We start from the raw sequence: 22,084 nt of genomic DNA, 5'->3' as shown, positions 1-22,084 counted from the left end.
ACCCACAGATAAGTCGTATGAGGAGCTGTGTACACTGGTTCGGGAGGGAAAGCGTGCTGATGGCGAGGTATCGGTTCTACACGTGCCAGCGATCTGAAGGTCAGGAAGTGGCGAGCTACGTCGCCGAGCTAAGGCGACTTGCAGGACAATGTGTGTTTGATGGCTACCTGGAGCAAATGCTCAGAGACTTTTTTGTACTGGGCATTGGCCACGAGACCATCCTACGAAAACTTTTGACTGTAGAGACACCGACCCTCAGTAAGGCCATGACGATAGCACAGGCGTTTATGTCCACCAGTGATAACACCAAACAAATCTCTCAGCACACAAGTGCTAGCAATGTTCATAAATTAACTGGAACTGTGTTTGCGAGCAGAAATGTACAGGGCAGAAACCATGAGTCTGCAAATGCCAGCAGGCCTCAGGTGACCCAGATGACTCAGAGTCCGCAACAAAGGATGAATGCAAGGCAATTCACACCTTGTTGGCATTGTGGAGGTTTCCATTCAGCCTATTCATGCTGCTTCAAAGGGTATGTTTGCAAGAGCTGTGGAACAATGGGGCACCTGCAACGAGTTTGCAGACGAGCTGCAAGCTCTGCAAGACCTGCTAACAACCACGTGGCAGAGGAAGGTCGGTCCATGGTGGATCAAAGCAATTGCGAGCCTCAGAGAGCGAAGGCAGATGCTGAAGTACACAGGGTGCACACATTCGACGAAATATCCACCTATAATGTTAAATGTAAAATTGAATGGCTTGCCCATAGCCATGGAACTGGACACTGGCGCTAGCCAATCCATAATGAGTAAAAAGATGTTTGAGACTGTGGTGCATCAAGGCACTCAGACCAGCTCTGAGCCCCATCCACACAAAACTGAGAATGTACACCAAAGAGCTTATCACTGTCCTGGGCAGCGCCATGGTCAAGGTCACCTACGAGGGCACGGTGCACGAACTGCCACTCTGGATTGTCCCGGGCAATGGCCCCACACTGCTTAGAAGGAGCTGGCTGGGCAAAGTCCGCTGGAACTGGGATGACATCCGAGCGCTATCACATGTCGATGAGGCCTCATGTATCCAGGTTCTTAACAAATTTCCTTCCCTTTTTGAGCCAAGCATTGGAAACTTTTCCGGGGCGAAGGTGCGGATCCACTTGATCCCAGAGGCACGACCCATTCACCACAAGGTGCGAGCGGTACCTCACATGATGAGGGAGAGAGTGGAAATCGAGCTGGACAGGCTGCAATGCGAGGGCATCATCTCCCCAGTGGAATTCAGCGAGTGGGCCAGCCCGATTGTTGCAGTACTCAAAGGTGATGGCACGGTCAGGATTTGTGGCGATTATAATGTAACTATTAATCGTTTCTCGCTTCAGGACCAATACCCGCTACCTAAGACAGACGACCTACTTGCGACGCTGATAGGAGGCAAGACGTTCACCAAGCTCAAACTGACTTCGGCCTACATGATGCAGAAGCTGGAAGAGTCTTCGAAGGACCTCACCTGCATCAACACGCACAAGGGACTGTTCATCTACAACAGTGCCCGTTTGGAATTCGGTCGGCTGCAGCGATCTTCCAGAGAAACATGGAGAGCCTACTCAAGTCCATACCACGCACGGTGGTTTTTCAGGACGACATATTGGTCACGGCCCAGAACACCGCCGAGCACCTACAAAACCTGGAGGAGGTCCTCCAGCGACTGGATCGCGTAGGGCTGCAGCTGAAGAGGTTGAAATGCATCTTCATGGCAACAGAAGTGGAGTTTTTGGGGAGAAAGATCGCAGCGGACGGCATTCGGCCCACAGACACCAAGACAGAGACTATCAGGAACGCGCCCAGGCCACAGAACATCACGGAGCTGCGGTCGTTCCTGGGACTCCTCAACTATTTTGGTAACTTCCTACCGGGGTTCAGCACCCTCTTAGAGCCCCTACATGTGTTATTGCATAAAGGTGAGAACTGGGTATGGGGAAAAAAACAAGTAATTGCTTTTGAGAAAGACGAAACATTTTATGCTCCAACAAGCTGCTTGTATTGTATAACCCGTGTAAAAGACTTATGCTAGCATGTGATGCGTCGTCGTACGGAGTCGGGTGTGTATTACAACAAGCTAACGTTGCGGGGAATGTGCAACCTGTCGCCTATGCCTCCAGAAGTTTGTCTGAGGCCAAGAGGACCTACAGCATGATTGAGAAAGAGGCATTAGCGTGTGTGTTCGGGGTAAAGAAAATGCATCAGTACCTGTTTGCCTTCAAATTTGAGCTGGAAACCGATCACAAGCCCCTCATATCCCTGTTCGCTGAAAACAAGGGGATAAGTATTAATGCCTCAGCCCGCATACAAAGGTGGGCACTTGCGCTATCAGCGTATAACTATACCATCTGGCACAAGTCAGGCACTGAGAACTGTGCGGATGCTCTCAGTCGGCTACCATTGCCCACCACGGGGGTGGAAATGGCGCAACCTGCAAACTTGTTGATGGTGGCACAGCCCGCAGACTTGTTGATGGTCATGGAAGCATTTGAAAATGATAAATCACCTGTCACGGCCCGCCAGATTAGGACTTGGACCAGCCAAGACCCTTTGCTGTCCCTAATAAAAACCTGTGTACTGGATGGGAGCTGGGCCAGCATCCCCGTTGAAATGCAAGAGCCAATCAAGCCGTTCCAGCGGCGAAAGAACGAGCTGTCCATTCAGGCAGACTGCCTGTTGTGGGGTAACTGTGTAATGCTACCCAAAAAGGGCAGGGAGACTTTCATCTCGGATCTCCACAGCACACACCCGGGTATAGTAATGATGAAAGTGATAGCCAGATCCCACGTGTGGTGGCCCGGTATCGACTCTGACTTAGAGTCCTGTGTACGGCAATGCAGCGTATGTGCTCAGTTGAGCAACGCGCCCAGAGAGATACCACTAAGTTTGTGGTCCTGGCCCTCCAGACCATGGTCGAGGATCCATGTCGACTATGCGGGCCCAGTTCTCGGTAAAATGTTCCTGGTGGTGGTGGATGCTTTTTCAAAATGGATTCAATGTGAAATAATGTCGGGAAGCACTGCCACCGCCACCATTGAAAGCCTGAGGGCCATGTTTGCCACCCATGGCCTGCCTGACATACTGGTCAGTGACAACAGGCCATGTTTCACCAAGTTAAAGAATTCATGACACGCAATGGGATCAAACATGTCACCTCGGCCCCGTTTAAACCAGCCTCCAATGGGCAGGCAGAGCGGGCAGTACAAACTATCAAACAGAGCCTTAAACGAGTCAGAGGTCTCACTCCAAACCCGCCTGTCCCGAGTACTGCTCAGCTACCGCACGAGACTCCACTCGCTCACAGGGGTGCCCCCGGCTGAGCTACTCATGAAAAGGACACTTAAAACCAGACACTCGCTGATTCACCTCAACCTGCATGATCAGGTAGAGAGCAGGCGGCAGCAACAAAATGTAAACGATGGTCACGCCATTGTGTCACGGGAAATTGATCTGAATAACCCTGTGTATGTGCTAAACTATGAACATGATCCCAAGTGGATCGCGGGCACGGTGATAGCTAAAGAAGGGAGTAGGGTGTTTGTGGTCAAACTAGACAATGGACAAATTTGCAGAAAGCACCTGGACCAAACGAGGCTGCGATTCACAGACTGACCTGAACAACCCACAGCAGACACCACCTTTTGCGAGCCCACAACACACACCCAAAGGATCAACGACACCATCCCGGACCAGGAAATTGAACCCATCATGCCCAACAGCCCAGCAAGGCCAGGCTCACCCAGCAGCCCTGCAGGGCCAACAACACACCAGCCCAGCGAGGGCACAGCCAACACACCAGAACAGACATTTGTACCGAGGCGGTCCACCAGGGAAAGAAAGGCTCCCGACCGCCTCACCTTGTAAATAGTTTTCACTTTGACTTTGGGGGAGAGTGATGTTGTGTATCTGTAAAGCATGCACTCCCATATTCCGCCACCAGGGAGCGCATCCCCTGAAGTCCCAAGGGATCCCAGCATCCCTTGGGAGCACTGTATATAAGCCGGCCCCTAAGGCCTGTTCCTCACTCTGGAGAGTCTTAATAAATACTGAGGTCACTGTTACTCAAACCTCCCTGTGTGCAGTCTCATCTGTATTAGGAACACAACATGAATGACATCAATTACATGAATAGACTGGAGAAACTGGGGTTGTTCTCCTTGGAGCAGAGAAGTTTGAGAGGGGATTTGATAGAGGTGTTCAAAATCATGAAGGTCTGGACAGAGTAGAGAGAGCGAGAGACTGTTCCCATTGGCGGAAGGGTTGAGAACCAGAAGACACAGATTTAAGGTGATTGGCAGATTCAATCAAGGCCTTCAAAAGGGAATTGTGTAAGTATCTGAAAGAGAAACATTTGCAGGACTACAGTGAAAAGGTGGGGGTTGGGACTAGCTAAAGTGTTCTTGCAGAGAGCCGGCATGGGCTAGATGGGCTGAATGGCCTCCTTCTGTGCTTTAACCATTCAATGACTCTAATATCTACTGGCTTTATCTACCTGGTAATGCCCCAAAGTCAACTCCATCAAACCCTCTTCACATTGCTGATGGAAGGTGAATATTTTGTGATTTATTTTGTACATTAGACAAAAAGAATTGGTCCCCACACGAACCCAAGTGAAGGGTGTGCATTTTATAACATGGAGGAGCCCGTGTGTTTCATTGAGAACAGCGCATCTGGTGAACTCCAGGTCAACCAAGAAACCTTGAACATGCTGTCAGAGATCAACCAACTGACGGTGGTGGTGGCCATCGTGGGACTGTACTGCACCGGGAAATCCTACCTGATGAACAAACTCGCTAGGAAACAGAAAGGTACACACTTAAAACCATCACATTTAAACGAGTACCGAGGTCAGGTTACAGTACCAGATAGCTCTCAAAACTGCAGGAGTTATGGCTTGTTAGAAATATTCTGTTATTTTCATCCCTGATGAAGAAATATAAACATAAACCATGTCCATGGCAATAAAGAATGTTGAACTATTTGATGTAATTGGTTGAACGAACTTTCCTGTGCACTCAATGAAAAAGATGGAACTGGCCATTGTCTACTGCATGAACAAACCACCACGATACAATTTTCTATCGGATCTTCGATAGGGGCCTTGGGCTAGAAGTTCTGATCCCCCCGCCTCCCCGCACCCCCCTCCCCACCTTTGGGGAGATATATTTCGAAATGTGAGAAAAAGTATCGCCAGGCGATAATCCTTTTTTGATCCCGGGACTTCGGCTTTAGCGCTCCGAGAGGGAAGTGGAGCGCTAAATCAAACGCTAACCACTTCTCTTAGGGTGCTTGCGAGAGGAGCGCTGGAGAATTGTCAGTGCAGTGTTCCAGCATCAGAGGCTCTTTCCCTCGCTTAAAGGGAAGGGCCGATGATGGGTTGCAACATTCTTGTACTTAGTTGTGTGAGGCCAGGGGACTTCCATTGTAGCCCCAGTCATTCTCAGAGAGTGGAGGGCTGAGGCATTGCACAGCAATGAGGCATCACGAAATCTCAGCAGGCACCAGACTTGTGTGAAGAATGAAGTTTGACCTACCTGCTCCTCAAGTGGCTTCCGCTGTTGATGCCCGGCGATGCAGCGGGGACGGGGGCGGGGGGAGGGGGCAGCTGCGGAAGCAAATTTCACATCCGGGGCGGTAACAGAGTGCTGTGCAACGTCAAAGAGGAGTCAAGGATTATGGGGAGCGGGCAGGGAAGTGGAGTTCAGGCCAGGATCAGATCAGCCATGATCTTATTGAATGGCGGAGCAGGCGCGAGGGACCAAATGGCCGACTCCTGCTCCTATTTCTTATGTTCTTATGTATGACGTCACGATCTACCGGGCGCGAGAGACCGAGGCGGTAAGTGCTCGCGCCTGCGCAAAACCACCCAGGAAGTTCACGGGCGTTGCTGAATTCGGTGCAACCGATCGGTAACCCCTTCACGCCCCGTTACTGCCCCGTGCAGGCACTAACGAGAGGCGCAAAGCAGCCGAATTTCTCCCCCAAAGCTGGTTTCCTCCCTGTGCTGCGGTCGATCATTCATCATCTCTCTAGTTACTTCTCCCTCTCTCTCTCTCTCTCTACCTTTTTCCCATCCCCCTCTAGAAATGAGTCCCAGTGCTGGTTTTGCAATGTTATGGTTTATTGACCTGAGTTGCCACTTTCAATGGTCTGCATATTGTACCCCTAAATCCCTTTACACCCCTATCCCATTTAGACTCTTGTGTTTCAAGACGTCGGTGGCTTTTTTATTCCTCCTACCAACTCACATTTATCTATATTGAGGTTCATTGGCCATTTCCATGCTCATTCTGCAAGTTTATTGTCATCTTCTTCTGCGCTGTGGCAGTCGACCTTACTTTGCTCTTTACCTTCAGGTTACAGTTATTTGTGTCAGGTGTCACTGTGCACAAACATGGTTCAGTGGGTAGCACTCTCGCCATTGTGTCGTTAGGTTGTGGGTTCAGGTCCCACTCCGAACACTTGAGCACAAAATCTAGGCTGACACTCACAGTGCAATGCTGAGGGAGTACTGCGCTGTCAGAGGGGCCGTCTTTTTCAGATCTTCCCTCTCAGGTGGATGTAAAATATCCCATGGCACCGTTCGAAGAGCAGGGCAGTTCTTCCTGGTGTGCTGGGGGCCAATGTTGACCCCTCAATCAACATCATCAAAAAAAAAACAGGTTGTCTGGTCCTTATCACATTGCTGTTTGTGGGAGCTTGCTGTGCACAAAATTGCCTGCCGTGTTTCCCACATTACAACAGTGACTACACCCCAAAAGTACTTCATTGGCTGTAAAGTGCTTTGAGACATCCTGAGGTTGTGCAAGGCGTTATATAAATATAACTCTTCCTTTCCGATCCCTCACCCATTTTACTGGTTTAAAGGTTTTATCCACAGCCCAAGTTATCCTTCCCGCTCGAACACCGCTGGTAGTTGGGCAGTCAAAGGCATCCTGCCAGTGTTCCAAAACAAACACATTCCTACATAAAGATGGCCTTGATGTACGATTCACTTTTATTCTGCAAATAACTAACTAGTTTCTACTCCGGCGAAACAAAATAGGTTTCTCACTTGGATCAACCATTCAATCCCAGAGCAAAGGGATCTGGATGTGGTGTGTGCCTCATCCACTAGAGCCAGACCACTGCCTCGTGCTACTGGACACTGAGGGACTGGGCGACATGGACAAGGTGAGTCATTCTAACTCTCAATCAACTCTTGTGTGTCATGGATCTAAGTCCATTCTATTTAACAAAGGAACACACTCAAGTTCCACTTTGCTGATGTATGCTACAGAATAGTTTTTTTAAATGGTGAGACACTATTATGGGCTGGATTTTTGAGGGGTTTGCGACCGGGTTTTCGCCGTGATTTGCCGCTTCGCGGCAAGAACCCAGTGGCAAAGCCCGAGCGGGATCCTCGGCTCCTTGTTTGCGGCGGCGATGGAACGGACTGCCGGGGAGAGCAGCGCCAGACGTGTAACGACGAGAATTGCGATACCGACCGAGTTTTGGCTCTCTCCCGCTCATCATCATAGGCAGTCCCTCGAAACGAGGAAGACCTGCTTCCATGCCAAAAAGGGATGAATTCACACGTACGCCGCACCCAGAACAGCAACAGGTAAAACATGTTGGGACAGTCCTGCCAGCAGTGGTACATTAGAAAACCTGTAAAAAAGGTAAGGTGAAGTACTCTTCTTCAGAGATTTAGTAGCTAAGGGTAATGTTGTTTGAATGTTTTTTTGAATTTCTCTCCCCTCCCTGCCCCGAGGCCCCTCTCACAGCACAAACGACCCCACACTAAAGTTGGCGAGGATCATGTTTTGCACCGCGAATGCTAGTACAACGTTCCCCGCCCTGACCGATGCACCACTGGTGCAGGCCAGTCTGGTGAACCTTCGCTGCACTCCCTCAATAGCAAGAACATCCTTCCTCAGATTAGGAGACCAAAACTGAACACAATATTCCAGGTGAGGTCTCACCAAGGCCCTGTACAACTGCAGTAAGACCTCCCTGCTCCTATACTCAAATCCACTAGCTATGAATGCCAACATACCATTTGCCTTCTTCACCGCCTGCTGTACCTGCATGCCAACTTTCAATGACTGATGAACCATGACACCCAGGTCTCATTGCACCTCCCCTTTTCCTAATCTGCCGCCATTCAGATAATATTCTGCCTTCGTGTTTTTGCCCCCAAAATGGATAACCTCACATTTATCCACATCATACTGCATCTGCCATGGATTTGCCCTCTCGCCTAACCTGTCCCAGTTACCTTGCAACCTCTTAGCGTCCTCCTCACAGCTCACACCGCCACCCAGCTTAGTGTCATCTGCAAACTTGGAGATATTACACTCAATTCTTTCATCTAAATCGTTAATGTATATTGTAAAGAAGAGTGAGAGGAGATCTCACTGAAACATTCTGAGGGGGATTGACAGGGTCATGCTGAGCAATTATTTCCCATGGCTGGTGCTAGAGGGCATACTCTCAGGATACAGTGTCGGCTTTTTAACACTGAAGAGCAATTTCTTCACTCAAAGGTTGTGAATCTTTGGAATGTTCAGCCTCAAAGGGCTGTAGATATTCAGTCGTGAGTATATTCAAGGTTGGGATAAATAGATTGTTGGAGTCGAGGGGAATCAAGGGATATGGGGATCAGGCGGGAAAGTGGAGTTGTGGTCATAGATCAGCCATGATCTTATTGAATGGCGGAGCAGGCTCGCGGGGCCGTATGGCCTACTCCTGCTCCTAACTCTTGTGTTCTTATGGGGAGGGGAGTATGGGAGGGGTAACTTTTTGATATTAATTAACTGATTCAACAACATACATTGCTTAGTGGTTTGCACTGGAACATGGGAACTAGAGGAGGTCTTTCAGCCCCTCGAGCCTGTTCCACCGTTCAATTAGATCAGGGCTCATCTGTTCCTTAACTCTATTTACCCGCTTTGGTTCCATATCGCTTCATACCATTAGCTTACAAAAAGCTATCTCAGATTTGACATTTCCAATTGATCCCCCACCCCAGCCTCAGCCTCAGCAGCCTTTATAGGAGGAGAGGATCCCAGAATTCCACTACCCTTTGTGTGAAAATGTGCCTCCTGATTTCACTCCTGAATCTTTTTCTCAAAGACCAGCCGGTAGGTGGAGACTACAGAGCCCGTTTACACCTTGGCACCCAATATTGCACAGAGTCGTAACCTAACCTGCTGTTTCATATTCAACCAGAGGGAGGGTATTGTGGGAAATGATTGACTGTCAAGTGTAATTGTTTCAATCTCTGCAGGGGGATGAAAACAATGACTCTTGGATCTTGCTGTGCTGATGAGCAGCATGTTGGTGTACAACAGCATGGGCACCATCGATTAGTACGCACTGGGCAAGCTACAGTATCCTTCATATATTGTTTGCAAAAAACACTCCCGTGGATCCAAGAGTATAAACAGGAGGAAAAAAGCACATTGATATAGCGCCTTTCACTGGAAATCAACAAGGTTGTGTTGTGATGCCCTTCATGGTAGAATACCCGGTTGACCCTGACTCTGGGGATATAGAGATGGAGAAGGAATACTAGGGCAAGGCATCCAAAGTTAGATAAAATGAGACGGATCAGGTTGGTGCAAACATTCACGTGTGAATTTATCTTACATTCACCACACACGGACTGCAGCGGTTCAAGAAGGCGGCTCACCACCACCTTCTCAAGGGCAATTTGGGATGGCAATAAATGCCGGCCTTGCCAGCGATGTCCACATCCCAGGAACAAATAAAAAAATGTACATTTGATAATCCCAGTGCTCGGAATGATATTTCATAATCGTGACTATCTCAAGGCATTATTTTGGCCATGCATTTTCCCACTCACCTAACCTGTCCAGGTCACCCTGCACCCTCTTAGCATCCCCCTCACAGCTCACACCGCCACCCAGCTTATTGTTATCTGCAAACTTGGAGATATTACACTCAACTTCATCTAAATCATTGATGTATATTGTAAATAGCTGGGGTCCCAGCACTGAGCCCTGCGGCACCCCACTAGTCACTGCCTGCCATTCTCAAAAGGACCCGTTTATCCCAACTCTCTGCTTCCTGTCTGCCAACCAGTTCCCTATCCACGTCAGTACATTACCCCCAATACCATGTGCTTTAATTTTGCACCAAATCTCTTGCGTGGGACCTTGTCAAAAGCCTTTGAAAGTCCAAATACACCACATCCACTGGTTCTCCCTTGATCACTCTACTAGTTACATCCTCAAAAAATTCTAGAAGATTTGTCAAGCATGATTTCCCTTTCATAAATCCATGCTGACTTGGACCGGTCCTGTCACTGCTTTCCAAATGCGCTGCTATTTCATCTTTAATAATTGAAGCCAACATTTTCCCCACTACTGATGTCAGGCTAACCGGTCGATCATTCCCCATTTTCTCTTTCCCTCCTTTTTTATAAAGTGGTGTTACATTAGCTACCCTCCAGTCCATAGGAACTGATCCAGAGTTGATAGACTGTTGGAAAATGATCACCAATGCATCCACTATTTCTAGGGCCACTTCCTTAAGTACTCTGGGATTTGGAAATTCCCATGAATTTGGAAGTTCCTACTTGTCTATCCTCCCTGAGTTCTGACCCCTCACACCAACCAGTGGTCAGTTTGAAGTAGAATGTTCACTGGTAAATTCCTGAGGTTCAGGTAAATTCTAACTCACTGGATTTACTGTCCTGCCAGATTACACACGCGGTTTTCTAAAACAAAATTCAAGCAGAGTGGCTGAGGTAGTGTAGTGGTTATCTTACGGGACTAGTAATCCAAGAGAGCATGAGTTCAAACCTCCTAGTGGCAGTTTGAGAATTTGATGCAATTTTTAAAATCTTGCAATGCATAATCTGGTCCTAGTAGCAGTGATCGTGATGCTCTTGTATTGTCGTACAAACCTATCTGGTTTACTGTGACTCTTGCCTCCGAGTCAGAAGGTTGTGGGTTCAAGTCCCACTCCAGAGACTTGAGCACAAAAATCTACACTGATACTTCAGTGCAGTACTGAGGGCGCGCTGCATTGTCAGAGGTGCTGTCTTTCGGATGAGATGTTAAACCGAGGCCCCGTCTGCTCTCACAGGTGGACATAAAAAATCACATGGCACTATTTCAAAGAACAGTAGGGAAGTTATCCCTGGTGTCCTGGCCAATATATATCCCTCAAAAAACAGATTATCTGGGTCATCATCATGTTGCTGTTTGTGGGAGCTTGCTGTGCGCAAATTGGCTGCTGCGTTTCCCACATTACAACAGTGACTACACTTCAAAAGTACTTTATTGACTTTAAAGCACTTTGAGACATCCAGTGGTCATGAAAGGTGCTATATAAATGCAAGTCTTTCTTTTTAGGGAAGGAACCTGCAATCCTTACCCGGTTTGCCCATAATGCTCCAATTTCAAAATTCTCCTCTTTATTTTCAAATCCCTCCATGGCCTCGCCCCTCCCTATCTCTGTAATCTCCTCCAGCCCTACAACCCCCCCCAAGATGTCTGCGCTCCTCTAATTCTGCCCTCTTGAGCATCCCTGATTATAATCGCTCGACCTTTGGTGGCCATGCCTTCTGTTGCCTGGGCCCCAAGCTCTGGAACTCCCTCCCTAAACCTCTCCGCCTCTACCTCTCTTTCCTCCTTGAATACAATCCTGAAAATCTACCTCTTTGACCAAGCTTTTGGACACCTGCGCTAATTTCTCCTTATTGGCTCGCTGTCAAATTTGTTGTCTTATAATACTCCTGTGGAAAGCCTTGGGATGTTTTACTATGTGAAAGGCGCTATATAAATACAAGCTATAGTTGTTATATGTGACTCCAGGGCTACACCAACGTGGTTGACTCTTAACTGCCCTCTGAAATGGTGTACCAGATTGAAGGCCCACCACCATGTTCTCAGGGCAAGTAGAGGTGCACAATAAATGCCAGTGATCCCCATATCCAGAGAATGAATTACAAAAAGGGTCAGGAGCTTTATTAATGCATTAACCCATTCCTGGAACAAATACATTCCAGAGAATGAATTACAAAAAGGGTCAGGAGCTTTATTAATGCATTAACCCATTCCTGGAACAAATACATTCCAGAGAATGAATTACAAAAAGGGTCAGGAGCTTTATTAATGCATTAACCCTTTCCTGGAACAAACACATTCCAGAGAATGAATTACAAAAAGGGTCAGGAGCTTTATTAATGCATTAACCCTTTCCTGGAACAAACACATTCCAGAGAATGAATTACAAAAAGGGTCAGGAGCTTTATTAATGCATTAACCCTTTCCTGGAACAAACACATTTCTGCTGTTTCTATCCTATTGTTTGGGATTGAAGAGTCCATTTTGTGGGTAAAAGGCATCTTTGTCAGAGATCTGTTGAAGGAACTTGTGCCTGGAGAATGCCAGACGGTTAAGCTGTCAGACTGATATCTGAATGCTCTGGACATTTAATTGACTAAGGGGGAGAAATTCATTGCAGCCCAGGAATGGGCGTTAACTTTAGAAAAGTTTGAGATTTAGCGTCAGGCGTTAATGAATCGCGCTGCACACATTAAATCTCATTGTTCAAAGAAAGGATTGGAGCACTAAATCAAGCGCGAATAGCCTAGCTCAGGGGCGTTAGACTCAAAGTGCTAAGCAATATCAGGTGCAGTCTAATCACAAGTTATCACTGGCACAGGCTCTTTCCAGTTCTTAAAGGGGAGGTTCATTGATGCTACAAAACCACATTCTAGTGTAGCACTTTGACATGTTGTGAGAATAAAAATGCCACGAATGTTTAGTAGCCACAAGACTCTGGAGATTAAACAGCCTTTAAATGACTGAATTCAACTGTTACACAATGTCAAACTGACAAGGAGGCAGTGAAACAGCACTAAGCTGACAGCTGCGACTCATTTCTCATGACCCCTTTAAGTAGCACCCCTGGACATGGCATCCACTGGCTTGTTGCCTCCTCCCCCTGTCACTGTCAGGGACAGGCGCGAAGGCAGGGGGACGACAATGAATTTTGCAGGTCGGGCCGCAGTGAGCAGAGCACGTGCACTGACGTCACGATCTGCCTGGCGCTGAAGTCCTCGGCGCTAACTCGTAGCAGCAATGCTACAGGGGGGGCCAGATTTGATGTACATCGCTGGATTCGCCTCGTGTAATGCTCCTGCCTCAGCTCCCCCTGCACGGCACTGACTGGCACTAAGGTACTTCATTTTTACCCCGAAATGTCGATGAGAACAGACTCTTCCTTGACACATCGACACTAATAACACCTGGCTCCGGTTAGACATTAGCACTATCCAAGTGTCAGCTGTGGCCTAGTGGGTAGCACACTTGCCTCTGAGGTAGAAGGTTGTGGGTTCAAGTCCCACTCCAGGAGCTTGAGCATATAATGCTAGGCTGACATTCCAGTGCAGTGCTGAAGGAATGCAGCACTGTTTTTCAGATGATACATTAAACCAAGGCCCTGTGTGTCCCCTCAGGTGGATGTAAAAGATCACATGATGCTATTTTGAAGGCGGCCAGTGGAGTTCTCTGATTTCCTGGTCAATATTTATCCCTTAATCAACATACCAAAAACAGGTTATCTGGTCATTATCACATTGTTGTTTGTGGGAGCTTGCTGTGTACCAATTGGTGGCAGTGTTTCTACAGTACAACAGTGATTATACTTCAAAAGTATTTCATTGATTGTAAAGCACTTTGAGACGTCCGGTGGTTGTGAAGGGCACGTATAAATGCAAGACTTGCTTTCTTTTACCCTGGGCCTCAGCACCTCGAATCTGGCAGCCATTTGTAAATGTGTTCCTTAGCTGGTCCTCAGTTACATCACAGAACTGACCGAGCACATCAAAGTGAAAGCGGCAGCTGGGACTGACCAGTCGCTGGGGTTTGCCCGGTTCTTCCTGGCCTTTGTGTGGTCAGTTGGCGACTTCGCCCTGGAGCTGAGGACAAATGACGGAGAGACATCATTGGACGATTACCTGGAGTTGGCTCTCAAACTGAAGCAAGGTAAGTGTGGGAAACCGTCAGCGGGACTGACAAATGGAACGGCTGGTTTTGTACAAGCAGCGGTGTAAAAATGTTTGGTCAGTCCAGCCGTCACCACTTGAACACACAAGTGTTGCTGTTGCACCTGGTCAGTTCTCAGTTTGAATCAGAGCACATATCTACACAGAAGGAGGCCCCTAGCTCATCGTGCCTGTGGTCACTCTGTGAAATAGCTATCCAATTAGTCCCATTTTCTGCCCCGTCCCCATTTGCTCAACATTGCGTGTTCCTGTTAGGGACATGAGCAGGACAAGTTTTATTGAGTTTTACTCCATTTGTGAGTATAATGGCATCATATTCAGAGTAGGCCAAATGGCAGGCCCCACCTACGGCCAAATGGCAGGCCCCACCTCCGGACAAATGGCCAACCACACCTCCGGCAAAATGGCAGGCCCCACCTCCGGCCAAATGGCAGGCCCCACCTCCGGACAAATGGCCAACCACATCTCCGGCCAAATGGCAGGCCCCACCTCCGGCCAAATGGCCGACCCCACCTCCGGCCATATGGCCGACCCCACCTCCGGCCAAATGGCAGGCCCCACCTCCGGCCAAATGGCCAACCCCACCTCCGGCCAAATGGCAGGTCCGACCACCAGCCAAATGGCAGGCCCCATCTCCGGACAAATGGCAGGCCCCACCTCCGGACAAATGGCCAACCACACCTCCGGCCATATGGCCGACCCCACCTCCGGCCAAATGGTCGATCCCACCTCCGACCAAATGGCCGGTCCCACCTCAGACCAAATGGCCAACCTCACCTCCGACCAAATGGCCGACCCCACCTCCAACCAAATGCCTGACCCCACCTCCGGTCAAATGGCCGGTCCGACCACCAGCCAAATGGCCGATCCCACCTCCGGCCAAATGACCGACCCCACCTCCGGTCAAATGGCCGATCCCACCTCCGGCCAAATGGCCGATCCCACCTCCGAGCAAATGGCCGACCCCACCTCCGGCCAAATGGCCGACCCCACCTCCGGCCAAATGGCCGACCCCACCTCCGGCCAAATGGCCGGTCCCACCTCCAGCCAAATTGCCGACCCCATATCCGGTCAAATGGCCGACCCCACCGCCGACCAAATGGCCGGTCCCACCTCCGGCCAAATGGCCGACCCCACCTCCGACCAAATGGCCGAACCCACCTCCGACCAAATGGCCGGACCCACATCCAGCCAAATGGCCGACCCCACCTCCGACCAAATGGCCAAACCCACCTCCGACCAAATGGCCGGTCCCTCATCCAGCCAAATGGCCGACCCCACCTCCGACCAAATGGCCGACCCCACCTCCGACCAAATGGCCGAACCCACCTCCGACCAAATGGCCGGCCCCACATCCGACAAATGGCCGGTCCCACCTCCGACCAAATGACCGGCCCCACATCCGACAAATGGCCGGTCCCACCTCCGACCAAATGGCCGACCCCACCTCCGAACAAATTGCCGGCCCCACATCCGACAAATGGCCGGCCCCACCTCCGACCAAATGACCGGTCCCACATCCGACCAAATGGCCGGTCCCACCTCTGGCCAAATGACCGGTCCCACATCCGACCAAATGGCCGAACCCACCTCCGACCAAATGGCCGGACCCACATCCGGCCAAATGGCCGAACACACCTCCGACCAAATGGCCGGACCCAACTCCGAACAAATGGCCGAACCCACCTCCGACCAAATGGCCGGACCCACATCCGACAAATGGCCGGTCCCACCTCCGACCAAATGGCCGGCCCCACCTCTGGCCAAATGACCGGTCCCACCTCCGACCAAATGGCCGGTCCCACCTCCGGCCAAATGGCCGGTCCCACATCCGGCCAAATGACCGGTCCCACCTCCGACCAAATGGCCGGTCCCACCTCCGACCAAATGGCCGGTCCCACCTCCGACCAAATGGCCGGTCTCACCTCCGACCAAATGGTCGACCCCACCTCCGACCAAATGGCCGACCCCACCTCCGACCAAATGGCCGACCCCACCCCCGACCAAATGGCCGGTCCCACCTCCGACCAAATGGTCGACCCCACCTCTGACCAAATGGCCGGTCCCACCTCCGACCAAATGGCCGACCCCACCTCCGACCAAATGTCCGACCCCATCTCCGACCAAATGGCCGGTCTCATCTCCGACCAAATGGCCGACCCCACCTCCGACCAAATGTCCGACCCCATCTCCGACCAAATGGCCGGTCCCACCTCCGACCAAATGGTCGACCCCACCTCTGACCAAATGGCCGGTCCCACCTCCGACCAAATGGCCGACCCCACCTCCGACCAAATGTCCGACCCCATCTCCGACCAAATGGCCGGTCCCACCTCCGACCAAATGGCCGTCCCCACCTCCGACCAAATGGCCGTCCCCACCTCCAACCAAATGGCCGGTCCCACCTCATACCAAATGGCCGACCCCACCTCCGACCAAATGGCCGACCCCACCTCCGACCAAATGGCCGGCCCCACCTCCGACCAAATGGCCGGTCCCACCTCCGACCAAATGACCGGTCCCACCTCCGACCAAATGGCCGGTCCCACCTCCGACCAAATGGCCGGCCCCACCTCCGACCAAATGGCCGGTCCCACCTCCGACCAAATGGCCGGTCCCACCTCCGACCAAATGACCGGTCCCACCTCCGACCAAATGGCCGGTCCCACCTCCGACCAAATGGCCGGTCCCACCTCCGGCCAAATGGCCGACCCCACCTCCGGCCAAATGGCCGACCCCACCTCCGACCAAATGGCCGGACCCACCTCCGAACAAATGGTCGGTCCCTCATCCGACCAAATGGCCGAACCCACCTCCGACCAAATGGCCGGACCCACATCCGGCCAAATGGCCGGTCCCACCTCCGACCAAATGGCCGGACCCACATCCGACAAATGGCCGGTCCCACTTTCGACCAAATGGCCGGCCCCACATCCGACAAATGGCCGGTCCAACCTCCAACCAAATGACCGGTCCCACCTCCAACCAAATGGCCGGTCCAACCTCCGACCAAATGGCCGGTCCCACCTCCGGCCAAATGGCCGGTCCAACCTGCAACCAAATGACCGGTCCCACCTCCAACCAAATGGCCGGTCCCACATCCGGCCAAATGGCCGGTCCCACCTCATACCAAATGGCCGACCCCACCTCCGACCAAATGCCTGACCCCACCTCCAACCAAATGGCCGACTCCACTTCCGACCAAATGGCCGGTCCCACCTCCGGCCAAATGGCCGGTCCAACCTGCAACCAAATGACCGGTCCCACCTCCAACCAAATGGCCGGTCCCACCTCCGGCCAAATGGCCGGTCCCACCTCATACCAAATGGCCGACCCCACCTCCAACCAAATGGCCGGTCCCACCTCATACCAAATGGCCGACCCCACCTCCAACCAAATGGCCGACCCCACCTCCGACCAAATGGCCGGCCCCACCTCCGACCAAATGGCCGGTCCCACCTCCGACCAAATGACCGGTCCCACCTCCGACCAAATGGCCGGTCCCACCTCCGACCAAATGGCCGGCCCCACCTCCGACCAAATGGCCGGTCCCACCTCCGACCAAATGGCCGGTCCCACATCCGACCAAATGGCCGGTCCCACCTCCGACCAAATGGCCGGTCCCACCTCCGACCAAATGCCTGACCCCACCTCCGACCAAATGGCCGACCCCACCTCCAACCAAATGGCTGACCCCACCTCCGACCAAATGGCCGTCCCCACCTCCGACCAAATGGCCGACCCCACCTCCGACCAAATGGCCGGCCCCACCTCCGACCAAATGGCCGGTCCCACCTCCGACCAAATGGCCGACCCCACCTCTGACCAAATGGCCGGTCCCACCTCTGACCAAATGGCCGGTCCCACCTCTGACCAAATGGCCGGTCAGACCTCCGACCAAATGGCCAACCCCACCTCCAGTCAAATGGCCGGTCCCACCTCCGACCAAATGGCCGGTCCCACCTCCGACCAAATGGCCGGTCCCACCTCCGACCAAATGGCCGGTCTCATCTCCGACCAAATGGCCGGTCCCACCTCCGACCAAATGGCCGGTCCCATCTCCGACCAAATGGCCGACCCCACCTCCGACCAAATGGCCGGTCCCACCTCCGACCAAATGGCCGGTCCCACCTCCGACCAAATGGCCGGCCCCACCTCCGACCAAATGGCCGGTCCCACCTCCGACCAAATGGCCGGTCTCATCTCCGACCAAATGGCCGGTCCCACCTCCGACCAAATGGCCGGTCAGACCTCCGACCAAATGGCCGACCCCACCTCCGACCAAATGCCCGACCCCACCTCCGACCAAATGGCCGACCCCACCTCCGACCAAATGGCCGGTCCCACCTCCGACCAAATGGCCGGTCCCACCTCCGACCAAATGGCCGGTCTCATCTCCGACCAAATGGCCGGTCCCACCTCCGACCAAATGGCCGGTCCCATCTCCGACCAAATGGCCGACCCCACCTCCGACCAAATGGCCGGTCCCACCTCCGACCAAATGGCCGATCCCATCTCCGACCAAATGGCCGGTCCCACCTCCGACCAAATGGCCGGCCCCACCTCCGACCAAATGGCCGGTCCCACCTCCGACCAAATGGCCGGTCCCACCTCCGACCAAATGGCCGGTCCCACCTCCGACCAAATGGCCGACCCCACCTCCGACCAAATGGCCGGTCCCATCTCCGACCAAATGGCCGACCCCACCTCCGACCAAATGGCCGGTCAGACCTCCGACCAAATGGCCGGTCCCACCTCCGACCAAATGGCCGACCCCACCTCCGACCAAATGCCCGACCCCACCTCCGACCAAATGCCCGACCCCACCTCCGACCAAATGGCCGGTCCCATCTCCGACCAAATGGCCGACCCCACCTCCGACCAAATGGCCGACCCCACCTCCGACCAAATGGCCGGTCAGACCTCCGACCAAATGGCCAGTCCCACCTCCGACCAAATGGCCGACCCCACCTCCGACCAAATGCCCGACCCCACCTCCGACCAAATGCCCGACCCCACCTCCGACCAAATGGCCGGTCCCATCTCCGACCAAATGGCCGACCCCACCTCCGACCAAATGGCCGGTCAGACCTCCGACCAAATGGCCAGTCCCACCTCCGACCAAATGGCCGACCCCACCTCCGACCAAATGGCCGACCCCACCTCCGACCAAATGGCCGACCCCACCTCCGACCAAATGGCCGACCCCACCTCCGACCAAATGTCCGACCCCACCTCCGACCAAATGGCCGGTCAGACCTCCGACCAAATGGCCAGTCCCACCTCCGACCAAATGGCCGACTCCACCTCCGACCAAATGCCCGACCCCACCTCCGACCAAATGCCCGACCCCACCTCCGACCAAATGGCCGGTCAGACCTCCGACCAAATGGCCAACCCCACCTCCAGTCAAATGGCTGACCCCACCTCTGGCCAAATGGCCGGTCCCACCTCCGGCAAATGGCTGACCCCACCTCTGGCCAAATGGCCGGTCCCACCTCTGGCCAAATGGCCAACCTCTCCTCTGGCCAAATGGCCGGTCCCACCTCCGGCAAATGGCTGACCCCACCTCTGGCCAAATGGCCGGTCCCACCTCTGGCCAAATGGCCAACCCCACCTCCTATTTCTCATGTTCTTATGATCTCACTGTTGGCGTTTAATTTAGTTTTGGAACCCTGGGATGTGCTGAATGTTTATTCTATTCTGTGGGTGTGAATAGATAAGTTTGTTTACGTACTGCCCTGGGATTATGTTTGGAGCCTTTCACCCACTCATACTCCACGTCTCGCCCGTTGAACTGCTGAGTTGATTTCATCAATGCAAATCCAAGAGTTGAGGTCAAGGAGGAGATGGGCCTTTTAGCCGACCTTAAAAAAATGGAGGATACTGTAACAAAGTGCGGGAGCTCGAGGGGTTGGTCACTGTGGTGTAGGCACCTGTGAGTATGCTTGCAGGTTTGTAGAGATGTTGCATTGTGAGTGGCTTAGCCAAGACTCAATAAAACCCCAGCCAGTTGAATCTAGGATGAACTGGTAATATGTAGTGTAATTGTTGAACCTTTGTTAAGAAACCAATTAGTTCTTAATAGCAATGTGTTGCTATGAATTCTTAAGCAAAGAACCCATGAAGAAAATACATCAGAGTCTCCCTGCTGCATCAGCACAGCACCTGTATCCCGAGGTTTCCCAGAGCTTTCACATCGCCGTATGCGCTGCCTGTGATTATCAGTTCCTCGAATAAAATCTGTAAACCTAAGACTCTGTTTGGAACCTTAATTCCTGGCATAGGAATTTCTCTAACTGTACTATTCAAAATCCCCCCTCTCTCTGAAGGAACTGTTCCCTTAGTCCTATTTCCCTGCCCAATCTAATTTGGTCCAACATTTGTGTCAGCTATGGTTTAGTGCGTAGCACTCTCGCCTCCGGGTCAGAAGGTTGTGGGTTCAAGTCCCACTACAGGGACTTGAGCACAAAAATAAATCTAGGCTGATGCTCCCAGTGCAGTGACCAGAGATTTTGTGGATTATGTTTGTAAAACAGCACTGTAGAAGAAATCAATCCATGTCCTAGGTTAAAGGAAGGGATAAGTTCGCTTTTGCTGATTCTGTAGAATTCACGGAGCTAGAGAAAATTACCGAAACTTATCAGCCTCAATGAACAGAATGTTGTATATACATGACTGTCTGGTCTTTGCATGAGTTTCCAGATCAGCCTAGGGACAGAGAGAAACTATGCAAGAAACAGATAAAGTGTGCCTACCGGGGTGAACTTTGTACTCACAGTTTCGTATGAATAATGCTCATAGATACAATGACCTTTGTACTCACAGAATGTATGAATAATGTTTATGTGTGGCGAGTTGCAGATAAAATTCCTGTTTCAACTGTATAAAGATAGTGCGAAGTTACCTGTAAAATTCGGAGTTCTGCCTTGGTGTGGACTAAGCGGGCTCTCCGAGATATCTCGTTTGTTTTAGAAATAAAATTCTCTCGAAGCGCAATTCTGAAAGTCTCCGCCTGAGTTAATTTAAGCTAAATTTCCTCGACAGTTTCTGGCGTAGTCGGCAGGATCTCTGATAACAAGATCCAAAAGAACTAAATTTTACTTTTAAAGAGAAAAGAGGAATTTTAAAGGACCTTCCTAGCTGAAAGGAGGAAGGTGCCTGGGCAGTCCTAGTTAAAAAGAAGGACGAGCCGCCGAGATCCCCTGGAGGGGGTGAGGCATTTAAGGTAGCTACCGCAAAGAAGCTAAAATAACAAAAAGGCAAAAGGAGACCCCGAGCTGAGCAGAAAAGAGAACACCGGTGAGCGCTTTGTAAAATACTGTATATTTTGTAGGTGTGTCCTAAACTCTCATTTCAGAAAGGATCGTGGGACATAACACCCGGACGAATGGAAAACGGCTCTAGTCGAGCAGGGCGCTCACGCCCAGCTCCTAGAAAAGGAAAGAAAGATGATCCCTCGACTGAAAAAATAAAATTAGATCCTCAAACCGAGAAGAGAATCCGTAAGGTAGTAAAGCAACGAGAGAAGATAGGAGATCCCATTGTGCCGCCCGGCTCGCCGGCGGACACTGTAATTAAAGAAACAGGAGACGACAGATACGCGGTAACGTTTAGTAGCGATTTGTACGGTTGGTCTGATGGGGATTGGCCATATGGAGGAAGTTTTAAGTTATCTTTGATAGTCCTCCAGGCCTTCCTATCCCCTCAGCACCAACAGTAGGACTTTACCCCCGTATAGAACCCCCAAAACAAGATAGTTGGCAGGAAATGATAGAAATAGAGGGAGGGGTAGCAAACCAGGACACAGGGAGGAGAGGTCCTCACCAAACAAGGCAACAAACGGCAAAAGAAGCAGCCGACTCTACCGTCCACCAAAATCCTAGGGTAATGGTAGGAACTACAGCAGTTCTGAAACCCTGGTCCCCTGGGGAAGCCAGAGATATGATCTCGGCCGCCCCGAATCCGGTAAAAAGACCAATAGCTTTTCACAACTGGCTTGAGCAGACATGTACAATTTACA

At 51.5% G+C, this 22,084-nt stretch overlaps 1 pseudogene; it reads left to right on the top strand.

Moving 5' to 3' along the window:
* The first annotated feature begins 534 nt into the window (after positions 1-534).
* The window catches only part of LOC139255884 (guanylate-binding protein 1-like), a 56,001-nt pseudogene continuing 34,451 nt past the window's right edge, over positions 535-22,084 (top strand).

This window comes from Pristiophorus japonicus, unplaced genomic scaffold (genome assembly GCF_044704955.1).
Source record: "Pristiophorus japonicus isolate sPriJap1 unplaced genomic scaffold, sPriJap1.hap1 HAP1_SCAFFOLD_658, whole genome shotgun sequence".
Taxonomy (NCBI): Eukaryota; Metazoa; Chordata; class Chondrichthyes; family Pristiophoridae; genus Pristiophorus; species Pristiophorus japonicus.
Note: the sequence above shows the minus strand (reverse complement) of the source record. Positions and strands in the feature narration are given on the sequence as shown.